The 13,907-nt window shown below is 37.9% G+C and overlaps 1 protein-coding gene across 1 annotated transcript in view; it reads right to left on the bottom strand.

The window, feature by feature from the left end:
* KY (kyphoscoliosis peptidase) overlaps positions 1-13,907 on the bottom strand; it is a 66,737-nt gene that overhangs the window by 34,258 nt on the left and 18,572 nt on the right.

Raw genomic sequence — 13,907 nt, 5'->3', positions numbered from 1 at the left:
AAAGAAAGAGACATATATTAAGTGAAAGAAGTAGTGTGAAATTGGGCGAGTAGAAACAAATAGGATCTAGACCTAACTTTGGTGTATATTGTCGCCTCATAACTATATTCCACATTTAATGATTACTGAGTGTGCTTAATTTTCATTTCTGCTTGTTTCTTTCCTCTCTCTTCCGTTTCCCTACCCTGCCTGCCCTGCCCTCCCTCCCTTTTTCTATCTTCCTATTTTTTTTTGTAAAATCTTATTTCTAATTTTGTAAACCTCAAAATTCTGCAAGCTTTCCTGGGGACAATAGCAAGCCATGGTTTCTTAAATAAGAAGTGGCCATTGGTAATAAACCAGCATAAAAAATGCTATCTCACTTGGCTCCCGTGTTTCAGCTCAATTCAAATATCAAAAGCAGTGGCCATTACTTTACAAACTCATCTCTAATTTCTTGTTTCAAATCATTAAATATCTTACCTCATGCATTCCACACTTAAAATTCACTGCTCTCCCAAAGCTTCCTTTGGGGAGACTATTCCTTAATCAATTCCTTACTTATACGTTCTCTTCCGGCTGATTCTCATTCAACTTGCAGGAATCTGCCATTGGAAATTCTTATCTTTATTCAGACATTCCAACTGCACCTCAGTTGGTTAGAAAAGCCTTTGCAGATTATATGGCTCCCAAGATAGAAAAAAATGCCTTCGGAAATAAATATTTCTTGAACGTTCCTCTTTGTGACATCTAGTTCAGAGGTGGGTTGCTGCCAGTTTGGCCAAACCGATAGTGGAATTCACGCCTGAGTCACATGACTGGCAGTGACCCAGGCCTGCCATGACCCCGAACTATTTCCCTCACTGCCACATGGGTGCCACCATTTTAAATTTTAGTGACTGTGCACGTGCAGTTCACTAGAAATTGTTCTGCGCATGCATGCAGAACAATTTACATTGAACAGCACACGTTGCATGTGGATTGAGAACGGGCAGTAACACTAGCAGCAAACCAACCCCTGATCTAGTTTATGTGAAAGATGAAAAAAACTATCAAGGAATTAGGACAACAAGGTGAAGAATGAAGTTCTTGCAGTTTAAGTTCAAGGCATTCTGTTAACAGAAAGTGCAGAGGGGAATCTTCAGCTTATGTTTATATTTTGTAGTAAACATCTATTATCTGTTCCAAATGAATAAGAACTGTTGTGTGTGTGTGTGTATTTATTAGCCCATAGGCCTGTAGGAAGTTGGCACCCACCCCTCTCCTAGGAAAATGGAATATTCTCAGAAATATTAAAAAGGCAGAATAGAATATTTCTCCTAAAAGAGAATAGAAATCTTAAGACAGAAACTCCAGCTCCCTGCGCTCAGCAGATATTTTGGTTATCTACAAGACAAAAGACTTTCAGCTCCAGGGTGATATAGGATTAGCCCTCATTCAAGATCCAAACCAGGACAAAGCCATTAAACCATAATAGGGATTGCCCAATGCTCCTTTATTACATCATCACTTGACAAGATTCAACCTGGCCCCATGGGAGTCTGACAACCAATCAGAATACATTTCTTACACAGGAACAGGAAGCTCCAAGGTGGGGCTCAAGTATAAATCTATCTCCCTCTCTCACCCCTATGCTCTTTTTGCCCAGGATCTCAAACCATGTGGTCCTGTCCACCATTAAACCATCTTTCCAAGTAGTCTCCATGTTTCCAGTGTCTTTTTTTCCACTTGGAACTGAACCCAGATGGACAATTCTTCCAACAGGCCATATTAACATATAGGTTCAAACACATGTTACCAATAAAATTCTAAACAAAGAGTTTAAAATGAGAGTAGGGTAAAATACAATAGTTATAGGATAAAATACAATAATTTAATACATAAACATGTAAAATAGAATAAAATGACATTAAGTTATATTTCCTCATCACCCCTGCAATCTACCCCAATCAGGCTCACATATGCCAATCTCAGTCAGACTATTTTAGTCAGAAATTGTGCTGTCATTTTCAGATTCTGGCCACACATGAGATATGTTGTTTTAATATGGGCCTCCCACTGGGCTATGCATTTAATATGTGAATCAAAGCCCTTATTTATCGCCCTCTTATATAAACAGCAATTGAATAATATATGAGTCAGATCTTCAACCCCTTCATGGATTACTGCCTTGTTGTGGTGAAGGGGCTTGCGTAGCTCAATGAAGCTATGAGTATGCTGTACAGGGCCACCCAAGATGGACAGGTCATAGCAGAGGGCTCTGACAAAACGTGATACACTGGAGAAAGAAATGGCAACCCACTCCAATATCTTTGCCATGAAAAACCCATGGACAGAACCAAAAGGCAAAAAGGCTTGGACGAATATTGTTCATGGGGTTTCGATGGGTCGGACACAACTTTGCAACTAACAGCAATAACAACAGATCTTCTACATCGGGTAGTCAACCTTTTTATACCAACCGCCCACTTTTGTATCTCTGTTAGTAGTAAATTTTTCTAACCATCCACCGGTTCCACAGTAATGGTGATTTATAAAGAAGGGAAGTAACTTTATAAAATTTATAAAGCAGAGTTACAGCAAACCCTTACCGCCCACCATGAAAGCTGGAATGCCCACTAGTGGGCGGTAGGGACCAGGTTGACTATCACTGTTCTACATCTTCAACTCCACAGATGCATGTACATCCATTGTATGGGATATAATGGAATCTCCCAAATCTAACCATTGTATCAAGCTGTTCGAATCTTGTTCAGGTAAATGTCTGCCTGAGATGTTTTGGCAATTGTGATTTTAAATAGTTGTCTATTTGGAGGGTGCACTTATATTTGCTCAGACATTTGAGGAGGGTTTGTGATTGCAATTTTATCTGCTTCAGTAAACATACCTTAGGGAATCTATCCGTCTCTATTTCATTAATTTTGACCTAATAGTTGTAAACTCTAATTTTAGACAGTGTATGAATTGTGTAGTTTCCCAGTTCCACTCTGACTGCTGCAGCAGATGTCTTAGGGTCCAGACCCAAAATACATCTTTGGTGCTGAGTGTGTTTGCTCTAAAGCTGTACTAGGGTGTAAACCCCAAACCTCAGCTCCTATTAGGAGCATAGGGATTATTTTAGCTTTATATTCTTTGATTAGTGGTATTAGGGAGCTGGGTAACTTTGATTCTTTTATTTGAGTAATAGATTCAAGCAACCTTTTGCTCTTAAGTGTGCACTGTTGGTGGTTACAAGCTGGAGATCTTGGGAAAAGTTATGCCCAAGTATATGAAGGTGTTAACCTGCTCAATTAGTTCCCTGTCTATTTGCCATCTATATCTCTGATTATGTTTACCAAACACCATAATTTTTTATTTGGATTTGCTAATAATTAGAGGGTCATTTGACAGTAGTAGCTAAATTTCTATAGTAGCCCTATGCAATCCTCAAATGCAGCTGTAAGATCTATAAATGCTGAATATAGGCATCTCTTCTTATAGGCATATTTGGCCATTAGATAGTTTAGAACAAAGCAGTTGTCAATGGTAGATTGGCTTTGTCTAAAGCCTGCTTGTTCTTCAACAAGAATATGATTTTCCTCTGCCCAGATTTCTATTTTGTTCAGAAGGAACCTCGCATATATATTTGCTATGAGATTGATCAGGCTGATGGGTCTTTAATTACTATGATCCTTTTTATTCCCTTTTTGTATATGGGGACCATTATTGCCATCTTCCTGCCAATTGAAATATGGCAGGTGTTATTTATACTGTATGTGTGAATAGACACACATGTAAAGTTCCATCCACCAATCAGCAAAGTTCTTAAATATTTCTGCTGGTAGAAAATCCTCACCTGGAGCTTTATGCTCTTTAGACATTTAATAATAGATTGTATCTCTGTTACAGAGACCGGCAGCCAAGGGGGAAGGGTTTCAGGAAGCCTTTGTTTACTGCTCAGAGGCAGTTTCTCTACATATTCGACTGAGGCAAACAGATTTTGATAGTAGTTGTCCCATTCTTCAGTGGAAATTGGTACATCAAATGGAAATCTCAGTTTCTTTAGAATTCCTGCTACTGGTACTACAACACATATTTGTTGTAGTATTCATCACCATAATATTAATAATATAACAGCAATAATATTTAACATCATCTTCTTTAACAACTCTCCACATTAACATTTCCTCTTTTTATATCTCCTTTCTAACTCCTTGCCTTAATATCAACTTTAACCCAAATTAACCTTTTATTTTGGGTCACCTCTATCTTTTTGGTGAGCCATCTGTCAACCATGTTATATGGTCCAGTGGTAGGTTCCTACTAGTTGCAGTGACCCAGGCCACCACTACCTATTCGGTTGAACCGGTCTGAACCTGTAAAAACCCATCTCTGGAACTGCCAGAAGGAAGCAAAACATTCAACATTCTGTTGCACTAGTTCCTGACCTCAACATTTGACCAATTATTTCAATCTTCGTCAGCATCTTCTCTTGGTCTTCTGGATAAAGGGTGCGCAAACTGGTGGACTAGCTCTTCCTCATCATTCTTGAACTAAACTTTTCCGTTGTTTAGATTAAATATTATTTTGTATTCTCCTTATTTTTTTCTAACCTTGTTAGTTGAGGGCTTGTTTGTTTGGCCATTAGTATATTGTAATTCCAAGGGATGTCGATCTCCCTCATGTCTTGGCTTTCTGCCCAGACTTTAACAGGAACCGAATTTAGGTGATGAGAAATACTCGTCTTCGCCAAATACAAAATTTCCAATCTTGGCCAAATACAAAGTTTCTTTAGGGGGGTTTCAAGTATGAATAGCATTGATGTAGAACAATCTGCCCAAAGATTGGCAATATTCTTTTGCAGCCTTGTCTGTCTGGGAGCCAAGAAATCTCTATTAGCTCATTGGAATATACCCTGCAGCATAAGAGTTGGGACAGAGAAATCAAAATCACTCTTCTGTTATGCCACCTCCCCCTATTTAGAGGGGTGTAAGCAACTTGGAGTAATATTCTGTATCTCTGCAAGATCATCCTCTCCACTGCATCCTCTCTGTCCTGAAGCTCCCAGTCCATACAGGCTGGCCAAACATCATGGATAATCTTTGGAATGTGAGCTTTGCTAACTTATTAATCTGTTTTCCCATTAGAGACTTTAGTTCTTTAATTCCTCCATTTGCTTCCAGGAGCTGGTCAATTATGGCAAAGACTGTTTGTGCTGTAGGCAATTCTGGTGACCAAATTCAAGTGTCCTTTAAAATTGTTCCTAATATTATTCTTATCCCCCTACCCGACCAGCTCCTACTGTAGCTGGAACTCCCTCCTCCACAGAGAAGCAATCATCCTCTTCCCAATCCAGTAAGAGGCTAGGTTTGTTTGGAGGGTGTGGGGGAAGAAAAGAGAAAAATGAGTCTTACTTGCAATCTCTATTATCCGGTAACAGCAGTTTTTCTTGGGTTCTGTCGGCCCTGTCTCAGCCATGTTGTCTGTAAGAGGTTTGCCTGTTACAATTTGTTGCCTGACTATCACAGGTCTATTAAAAATACCTATACTGAAAAAGTAAAAGGTCCAAACAATCTTATCAGTCCTGGTTCATTGATAAAACCACATAGGGAAAACATTTTTGCTGTTTGAACTTCCTTGAAGCTGGTGGGAGGAGTGGCTGGCTGAGAGAAGGGAGTCAGAGAGTACAGAGGACAAAGGTAGAGTAAAATTGCCTCCATTTCATTTGAACTTCCTTGAGTCTGGTGGGAGGAGCTGCTGGCTGTGAAGTGGGAGTCAGAGAGAGTACAAAGGACAAAGGTAGAGGCGAATCATATAACTATAAACCAAAAATAGCAATAATAAATTCTGAGTTAGTGCGCTTGAGATTATGATTTTATTTTATTTCAAAATGACCGGCTTAGTTCAATGTAATACTTGTTTAGCAGCTGTCTTTCACAGTACTCTTTTCAAATTTGGATACAGTCCCCTTTGTAAACAAATTACTAATCTACATGGACAGATTACCTATCTGGAATCTCTAATCTGTACTCTCCAAGAAGAAATTAGGTGCCCAATTCAGCCATTCCACTGTACCACATTCTCTCTACCACAATGATCCCGCAGGAGAAGAGCAGTATGGACAACCGTGGGATTTGCCATGGTAAGAGCTGTGAACCATAAACACAAAGCTTTTGCTGTATCCCAGCATAACAGATATAGTGCCCTTGCTGACCTTAATGGGGACACTAAGGTAAAGGAAGTTGTGATAATGATGACTCAAATAAGCAGGGGATTGTAGTCCGAAATGAAGAACTTATTTTGGAAAGGCGAAAGTGTGAATCAGGTATTACACATCAGTCATACAAGAAGAGCAAGGTATCCAAAAAGAGAAGTCACCTTCTGGTTGGTGATTCAATTGTAAGCGATGTAAATTTAGGAAAGGATATGGAGGTTTTGAAAGAGGTCAGGTGTCTGCCAGGTGTAATGTCAGCAGAGACAAGAGGTATATTCTTAAAATAGTCAAAAATGCCAGTAAGGACTGTGATGTTGATGCTATTATACATCTTGGCACAAATGATCTGTCCCCAAAAGATGTACTTTCTGTGCAGAATGATTTCCAGAGCTTGGGGTATGAACTTAATAGTATAGATTGTAGGCTTATCTTTTCAGAGGTTTTACCAGTATATAAGGAACAAAAAAGGGAAAGACCAGCATGTAGCAGAGTTTAATGTGTGGCTAAAAGAGTGGTGTAAAAAGGAAGGCTTTGGTTTCATTAGTCATGATGTCTGCAGCTGGTCCAATGAATAACTGTACAAAAGAGATGGTTTGCATCCATCCAAGAAAGGAACTGAGTTACTTGGCATTAGATTCACAGATTTTCTGGATAAACATTTAAACTGAACAGCGGGGACAGAGAATTAATTGATACAGAACATTTCTGTTACTTTTTGCTAGTCAGCTAACTAAGGTATGTAGGAAGCACACCACAATAGTAATGGGGTTTTTTAAACTACCCTGACATCAACTGGGAGACAAACTCTGCACCAAGTGGAAGATCCAACAGGTTCCTAAAAAAACTAGCAGACAACTTTGTTTCCCAAAAAGTAGAGAAGGGAACAAGGGCATCAGCCATATTGGAGTTAATTCTTACTAATAGAGAGGAAATGATAGAAGGTGTTGAAGCTACATTAACCTTGTGGGCAAGTGATCATGCAATATTGGAATTCAACATTATGCAAACAAGTAGTAGAACAAAATCAAACTAGAGTCTTGGACTTTAAGAGAGCTAATTTCAATAAACTTAGAGAGAGCTTGGGAAGAATTCCATGGATGGGAATTCTCAAGGGAAAAACAACTCAAGAAGCATGGGAAATTTTGAAAAGTGAGATTATAAAAGTTCAGTCTAGCACAATAGCAATGAAAAAGAAATATAACAGCTTCCAAAGGAAGCCAGCATGGCTGCATAAAGAACTCTCTGACAAATTGAAATTCAAAAAGGATAAGTATAAAAAGTGGAAAGAGGGGGACATAACTAAGGCAGAATATCAGCAAATAGCCCGAGCCTGTAATGATGAAGTGAGAAAAGCTAAGGCTCACAATGAAGAAAGGCTTGCCACGAAAGTAAAGAATAACAACTAAAAAGCTTCTTCCAGCATGTTAAAAACAAGAAAAAAGTTAAGGAAACAATTAGTCCATTGCTGGGAGAAAGTGGCAAGAAAGTGACAAGCAACAGGGAGAAAACAGAACTATTTAACTCATTTTTTGCATCTGTCTTTACACAAAGGGAAAAAACAGTCCAACCTATCAAAAACAGCACCACAAAAATCAGATTAGGAACACAAGTTGAAATAGGGAAGAAAATGGTAAGTGACCACCTGTCTCCCCTAGACAAGTTCAAATCACCAGGACCGGATGGATTACACCCCAGGGTTCTGAAGTAACTGGCAGATGAGATCTCAGAACCACTGAACTATATCTTTCAGAGATCCTGGAGCACTGGGGAACTGCCAGAGGACTGGAAAAGAACTGATGTGGTTCTCATCTTCAAAAAAGGAAAAAAAAATAGATCCAGGAAACTACAGCCTGACCTCAATACCAGGGAAGATTCTAGTAAAGATAATCAAGAAACAAAGCAGTGAACACCTGGAAGTTAAAAAAGTAATAACCAAAAGCCAACATGGTTTTGTCAAAAACAGACCATGCCAGACTAATCTTATTGCATTCTTTGACAAAGTGACAAAATTAGTGGACCAGAGGAATGTTGTTGATATAATTTATTTGGACTTCAGTAAGGCATTTGATAAAGTAGACCTACTGAAGTAGACCTACTACCTACTACTAGATAATGTAGAAAAATGTGGGTTACACAGCATCACCACGAGATGGATTCAAAACTGGCTGACCAACTGTACTTAACGTGTAGTCCTCAATGGAACTGCATCTACATGGAGAGAAGTATGCAGTGGAGTACCCCAAGGCTTTGTTTTTAGGCTCAGTACTCTTTAACATCTTTATCAATGATTTGGATGAGAGGATAAATGGGAAACTCATCAAATTTGCAGATGACACCAAGCTAGCAGGAATAGCCAACACTCCAGAAGATAGGCTTAAGATACAGAAGGAACTTGACAAACTTGAATATTGGGCACTATCTAACAAAATAAAATTCAATGGTGAGAAAAGTAAAGTTCTACATTTAGGCAAGAAAAAACAAATGCATTGGTATAGCATATGTGGTACTTTGCTCAATAGTAGTAACTGTGAGAGGTATCTTGGAATCCTAGTGGACAATCATTTAAATTTGAGCCAGCAGGGTTCAGCAGCTGCCAAAAAAAAGCCAACACAGTTCTAGGCTGCATAAACAGAGAGATAGAATCAAGATTACATGAAGTGTTAATACCACTTTATAATGCCTTGGTAAGACAACACTTGAAATACTGCAATCAGTTTTGTTTGTCACAATGTAAAAAAGATGTGGAGGCTCTAGAAAGAGTGCAGAGAAGAGCAACAAAGATGATTAAGGAATTGGAGGCTAAAACATATGAAGAACAGTTACAAATAACCTGAGCCTGCATGGAAGTGGGTATATGTAGTTTAATGAAAAGAAAGACTAGGGGAGACATGATAGAAGTGTTCCAATATTTCAGGAGCTGCCACAAAGAAGAGGGGTCAAACTATTCTCCAAAGCATCTGAGGGCAGAACAAGAAGCAATGGGTAGAAACTAATCAAGGAGAGAAGCAACTTAGAACTGAGGAGAAATTTCCTGACAGTTAGAACAATTAATCAGTGGAACAACTTACCTACAGAGGCTGTGAATGCTCCAACACAGGAAGTTTTTAAGAAGATGTTAGATAACAATTTGTCTGAAATGGTTTCCTGCCTAGGTGGGGGATTGGACTAGAAGACCTACAAGGTCCCTTCCAACTCTGTTATTCTATTCTATTCTATTCTGTTGCCGCTCCATATTCATCTCTAGAAACAGCATATAAAAATTTAAAATTTAAAAATGAGGTAAGGATGATTAAACCCTGTTAAAAATTAGCTAAAAATAATTAAAATATTAAAACATTAAAACTGAACAGATTAAGATTTTAAAAACTAAACTGAACTAAGCTGAAACCAGAACCTATATTCCCCTAAAGTCTCACAGAGGAGCAGTATTTCCTCCTCCTTTGGAGACTATTGAAGTTTATACAAGTTACCTAGTTACACATAGCTATATATACAGTAGTTAGTTATACACTGAATAGTTTAAGTGTTGACTATATTACATAATGCATTCTATTCAAAATGCATACTGAATCAAGCTGGCTTTTCATTACAAAATGGTTGCTCCTAAAATATACTGGTAGTTTTCCCATCTCAGAGCCAATACCATTTCCAGTTTTATCTACTTGTATGTGAACGTTTCTCTCTTTGTGGTTTTCTTGGTAAAGGAATATGCTAACATGCTAGCAAAATAATTCATATATATTATGCATTATTATATTATTAGAATAAACAATGAAGATATTTAGTGGTGGAGAGTTGCTTTATATGAACAACTATTAACAGGAAGGAGCAAGGAACAAGTAATCAAAAATACTCTGTGGAGTATCACTTGGTAAAGTACTGATGAAGGCCTTGGAAAATATATTCAAATGATCTAATGCAGGGGTGTCAAACTCAAGGCCCGTGGCTGGATCTGGCCCGAGGGTGCTTAGATCTGGCCAAGGGGCTGCCCTGGAAACAGTGAAGGGCTGTCCCACAGTGCCTCTGCCAGCAGGTAGCCCTCCCAGACTCTATTTTCACTGGCAGAGGGTTGCAGGAGGCAGTCGCAGGCTAAAACAGAGTTTGGGAACCCATTTTCACAGGCAGAGTGCTCAGGCCATCACAGGGGCCCCTGACACGAGTGATGTTGAGTGGCCATGCCTACCCTGACCATGCCTACCTCAGCTGCCCAAGGTCAAACACAACTTTGATGCAGCCCTAAATGAAATTGAGTTTGACGAGGAGACGCTAACATCGCAATGATAAGGACGTGCGGTCTCGCTGCTCCAAGACCGCAGCCAATACTTTTGCCACTGGGTGGTCCAATTGGACCTAAACCATCTCGCAGAGATGGTGAACAGGTCTTGCTGATCTCAGGGACATCACAAAGTCCCTGATTGATCCAAGAGAAGTTCTTCAAGCTGGTGACAAAAAAATCCAGCCATTAGGCTGAAGAAGTCTCCAAAACGGAAGGATACGGAAAGAGAAAGTGTTTCCAGCTGGTGAGGAATTTTTACTGTTTTAAAAGAGACTGCCTATAAAAAACTTAAAGTTAATTTAAATTTGAGAACAGAAGAAATAAGTGGCGGAATTAAGGTTTGAATGGTTTTGGAGAGTGGGTTATCTTACTTTTTAAATGCTATGTTCATGGATGGAATTTATGCAAGCCTTTTAAAATGAATGGATTAAGTTTTCTTCTATTTTTTTCTCTTATTATTATTCTTTGTAACCTATGGACTAAAATTCTCCTTCATTACAGCAGGTGTTTTCCCCCTTTTCTTCTCTAACTCATTCAAGAATTTGACTTTTTTAAAACTTGGAATATAAAAAAGATATAAAAGGGAACAAAGAAAATTGTAACAACAGAGGGAAAGAAAAACACTGCTACTCAGAGGCTGGAGGTTTGTGTATTGGAAACAAAACACTTTTACTTTTCTTACTGATTATTCTGGCTTGGCACTTCAAGGTCTTACTGTTGTTTATAGAGAATGATAAGAAGAAAAGCATACAGATGTTCCTTTGAAGTATATCTTTAACCAGAGAAAAGTGAAAATAAGACCTTATTATGAATTTATGCTTAATCTTGTAAAAACCTTCCAAACCAGAGCTCCAGTGTTTGTCAGCTGGAGATAATGGCACAATTTCAACAGCAGAAAGAAACTTTAAGCCTGCAAAAGATATTCTTAGAAATTCAGAAATTATCAAACACATTTGAGAGAATGGAGAAGAAGTTGGAAAACCTAGAGCATATAACAGTAAAATATGATGAAGAAGTTGGAAATGTTTATCAAGTGGAAAAAGTGGAGGTTAGAGTCCTAAAAACAGAAGAGGAAAATGACCATAAAGAAATTAAATCCGCTGATATCTATGGTGATTGGTTTGTGTCTGGAAATGGAAAGAGTGGAACACTGAAAGTGGAATTAAATGGAGGAGAACCCTACCCCAGATGGCAAGATACAGAAGAAGAAAAACAAAAGAATTTATGGATTTAAAGAGAGAAATTTTATTAGCAACATCATTGATAACAATAGTGACAATTAAAGATAAGCTGATTAAGGAAACAGAAAAAGGGCATCGAAATTACATGAGAGACTTAATAAGCAAGGAGTTGCTAAGAGGAGTCCATACAAATTTGATTAAGGAGATGATTAGAGGACTGATACCACAAATGGCAGATGACATGAGACTGTTTTGCTACTGGAAAGATACAGGTTGATAGATAGAAGTGTATAATTTAAAACTAGTTAAACTTAGTTAAATTTAGTGACAATAGATATAGTCAAATAAATAATTGATAATGATAATAATGTATACATATGTATTGTCATGATAAGTAATAATTGGATATGAATATTGAATGGTACCCATGAAAGGAAGATTAGAAATCTTTTTGGTTATATATAAAGGCTAATAAAAAAGAACTAAGTTAAATTTAGTTAAGTTTTGATTATTAGGGGGAAAATGTTATGATACGGGATGCAGTAAAATAAAGGAGAGATAATGATAACAACATATATCTATACATCTATATATCTATATATCTATATATCTATATATCTATATATCTATATATCTATATATCTATATATCTATATATCTATATATCTATATATCTATATATCTATATATCTATATATCTATATATCTATATATCTATATATCTATGGGTACAACATAAGGAAACTGGATGTAAATTGTAAATTGTGATTTGGAAAGGAGGATTAGAAAATTTTGTTACTAAATATTATGGATGTTTAGCTAGAATAGGCCATAAGGACTCAGTGTTATTGGAAGATTTTAGAAATAGTAAATGAAATGCCAGTATGTGGTTATGTTTTAAATCTTGGTATATTTTATGATGAAGGATGTTTAAACAATTATAGTCAAATGAAAATGGAGGTGTGATGATGGTAATATGTATAAATATCTGAGTTAAAATACTTGAGTTAATATGAATTATGGTTGATGACTGTGGAAGAGATGCACGGAAGTCTTTTGTAACCAACTGATACACTTTCTACAGTATGTAAAGAAGGATTCTTTGTGTTGTGTTTGTTTTGGAATTTTTTTTAAAAAAAATTAAAAAAAGAAATTGAGTTTGACACCAGCGATCTAATGTGTCTGCATCTACGAAGATCATAACAGGGCAGGCAATAATATTCCTTTAAAAAAGTACTCATCTAAAATAACTAAGCAACCCTAAAATTGTTCAAATATTAAAAACCTTGCCCAAACTATATATAGGGATTAGGTGGGACTTTTTATGTAGAAAAATTCTCTTGAGTCTACACAGAGAAAATGTCTAAGACCCATACTACCAGCTATATCTCAACTGTAAAGAATAAGGAAGATGACCTTGATAGAGATATGAAAGATCTCTTGCAAAGGCAACAAAGTGTGAAAATATTTTAAGTTCAATTAAGATTTGGAAGATTGTTGTCAGTCTCATTGGGTATACCCATCAAGAAATCAATTCCCCAGGAAGACTAAAACTACTTTTGTTGAGATTGGCTATACTAATGATAGAAACTTGCAAATCTGATTTGCTGTATCCTCTCCTCCTGGTTTATGCCTAAGCCACTTCCAAATGTTATCTAGATTTAAAATATTTTTCACCTCTTGTCAGCCAGCCACCCCCCCTCCCTGTCAAAATCATCTTCTTTACTCTCTAAATCGACACAGTAGGTAGACCTGAGAACAGGAATGCCCAAAATAGAAGTAACTTATTACAAATTGGTTGGAAATAACATTCTTCTTTAATGGCCTGGTTCTGTTAATTTGAAAGAGCAACCACTTCTCATCATGGATACTAACAGTAAATCACAAATGTTCTGTGCTCACTACAGATTTGCTATCATTTGGGTGCTACAGAATGGATAAATCCTGGATGGAAGATGCTGCTTGAGCAAAACGCTGAGCTTTGCGAAAAAGAGAGGAGCAGAATTGAGAGGGACGGAGCCCCTGGAAACTCGAAGGGAGAAGTTCCCCATGGAGGTGATCTATCAGGCAGTCCGGGGGTGCATTGTGGCTGGAGGGGGTGTCGCGTAAACACTCCCTAGGCGCCTTTAACGCTCCGAACCTTCCCACCTTGTGCTGGTCTGCGGCAAAGACGGCGCTGAAGATCAGCTGTAGATCGGCTTTTTGAACTTGGCAGCGGCGGCAGTGGCAGCGTTAGGTCGATAAGCCTAACAACAAGCCTCTAACTCCTGGCTGCTAG

Source organism: Thamnophis elegans, chromosome 10 (genome assembly GCF_009769535.1).
Source record: "Thamnophis elegans isolate rThaEle1 chromosome 10, rThaEle1.pri, whole genome shotgun sequence".
In the NCBI taxonomy this organism is placed as follows: Eukaryota; Metazoa; Chordata; class Lepidosauria; order Squamata; family Colubridae; genus Thamnophis; species Thamnophis elegans.
This window is presented reverse-complemented; position numbering and strand designations above follow the sequence as displayed.